Here is a 2411-nt window from a genome sequence, read left to right as displayed (position 1 = left end):
GAAGATTAAGACAAAGCAAACAAACAAAATGAAGGGAGAGATGTACAACTATTATCCTGCAGTTTGTTACCCAATGAGCACATGAAGTTTCAAGTGAAGAGTTAAAAGGTTTAGTAAAAGCAACATACATATCTCTACTACATTTTTCTAAAACTTTGTAATTAAATATAGTACAATAACAGTTGATACAAATGCTCAATAAATCGTTGAAATTTCTGTTTCGACTAAGGATTTCCAATAATGGACAGGAAAGGATGAGTCTACAAGAAAGAATGCAAGTCTTCCATTTTATCTTTTAAATTCTATATTTCTGTTTTTTCATTTATTTATTTAATCATATAGACTCAATAATTGTACATGTTATAGGAATAACATATTACATTGGTGAATTCTTATAATATGTATGGGATATTTTCCATACCTATTACCTTAAACATTTCCCCTTCTTTTATGGTTCAGTCACTCAAAATCTTATATTCTAGCTAATTGACATATGTTCAATATTCATAAACCAATGATTTATTGCAACTTAAGTGGAAATGAAATTATCATGAAACCATGAAAAATTCTTGTCAGTTTTCTTTCAAAATTCTAATAACAAAATAATAAAAATAATTAAAAATATTATTGATATTGTTTTTCATTTGACAAACATTAATGTTAGGTGCATATCTCACTGCCAGATCAATTTTCAACACAAAAATGGTGGTAAGAAAAACTAATAGGATGCAAGACAGAAGAGAATGATAGATAGGAACTGAAGAAAGATGGAAAGAAAACAAGGGAAAAAGAAAGAAAGGAATAACACCCCTTTATAAGGGTGGGAGCGATGGCTCAGTTATTAAGAAGACTGACCGCACTTGTAGCGGATGTGGGTTTAGTTTCTAACATCCACATGGTGGCAAACAATGATCTATATCTCCAGTTATAGGGAATATGGCAACTTTTTTCTGGCTTCCAAAGTCAGTCCACAACATTCATTCACTTACATAAATGAAGGCAAAACACTCGTAAAAATATTTTTTAGAAATAAAAAAATTTAAAAGGAAAGAAGAGATGGTGTGTATGGAGTGGATTTGAGAGGCAGGAGGGAATAAAAAAGAATTTTAGGAAAATACAGACATATTTAATATAGTTTCCTGACATTATCTTCACTGGGGATGTATGATTATCAGTGGTCTTCCTGGTGATGTACCTGGCAACCCTAATGAATAATCTTATCATGACTCTCATCACTCTGGACCTGAAGCTCCAAACATCCATGCACTTCTTCCTAAAGAACTTGTCTCTGTTGGATGTCTTCCTTCTGTAAGTCCCAATCCCAAATTTCATTGTCAGTAGCCTAACTCATAACAGTGCCATTTCCATCCTAGGATGTGCCTTCCAGATACTTTTAATGACTTCCTTCTGCCATGTCCTATAACCGCTATGTAGCCATCTGCTGTCCCCTGTACTATGACACCATCATGTGTGGTGGTGTCTGTGTGTTGATGGCGGGCTTTTCTTGGGCCACTGGGGTATTCTTTGGAGCTGTATACACAGCTGGCACATTTTCCATGCCTCTCTGTGGCTCCAATGTAGTTCCACAGTTTTTCTGTGACATTCCTTCATTACTGAGGACTTCCTGCTCTGGTACACTGGTAGTCATTTATGCAAGTATTGGAACTGGTATGTGTGTAGGCATGTCATGTTTCATCTGTGTTGTCATCACTTACTTTTACATTTTCTCCACTGTCCTGAAGATCCCTTCCACTAAAGGTCAGTCCAAAGCCTTTGCCACCTGCCTGCCTCATCTCATCGTTTTCACTATTTTTGTTGCAACTGCATTTTTTGTTTATCTGAAGTCATCATCCAATTCTCCAACAATTACAGACAGGGTGTTTGCTGTGATATATATATATATTGTGTTGTCTCCAGCCCTTAATCTAGTGATCTACAGCCCAAGGAATGCTGATGTTAAATGGGCCTTGAAGAGGTTGATACGTAATATTTGTTCAAGGCTCTTACTTCATGTAACACCCTAAAGCATCTTCTAGTAGCATAGTGCATCACCACTTACAGTGAAGTTTTTTATTTTTTAACTTTGGAAAGACAGAATAGATAAAAGTTTTCTCTGAGGAAATGTGAACAATTTTCCCAAGAAAAGCTGCATTTTAAAATTGGATGTTCTACAGAGGCTGATCAACTGGAATGAACTTCAATGATTTTTGGAATGCTACTGATCCAGAGTCTATCATTCATCTTGGGCCATCTTTAACCCCCTAAATAGCCACTCCTTGCCTCCCTTTCTCACTAAACATCCTGTGACTAACAGATAAAAGCCTTTTAGAGTGTTTTATTTAACAAACCCTCTAAATCAGAAGGCTGGGTGCCATCAAATAGTGTCTGAGATCTTTAGCTAAGATTTGTCT

At 35.8% G+C, this 2411-nt stretch overlaps 1 pseudogene; it reads left to right on the top strand.

Moving 5' to 3' along the window:
- Window positions 1-829: 829 nt before the first annotated feature.
- LOC103729799 lies at window positions 830-2024 on the top strand (annotated as a pseudogene).
- The last annotated feature ends 387 nt before the right edge of the window (window positions 2025-2411 follow it).

The sequence above is a fragment of the Nannospalax galili genome, unplaced genomic scaffold, assembly GCF_000622305.1.
Source record: "Nannospalax galili isolate Female #2095 unplaced genomic scaffold, S.galili_v1.0 scaffold4393, whole genome shotgun sequence".
NCBI lineage: Eukaryota > Metazoa > Chordata > Mammalia > Rodentia > Spalacidae > Nannospalax > Nannospalax galili.
This window is presented reverse-complemented; position numbering and strand designations above follow the sequence as displayed.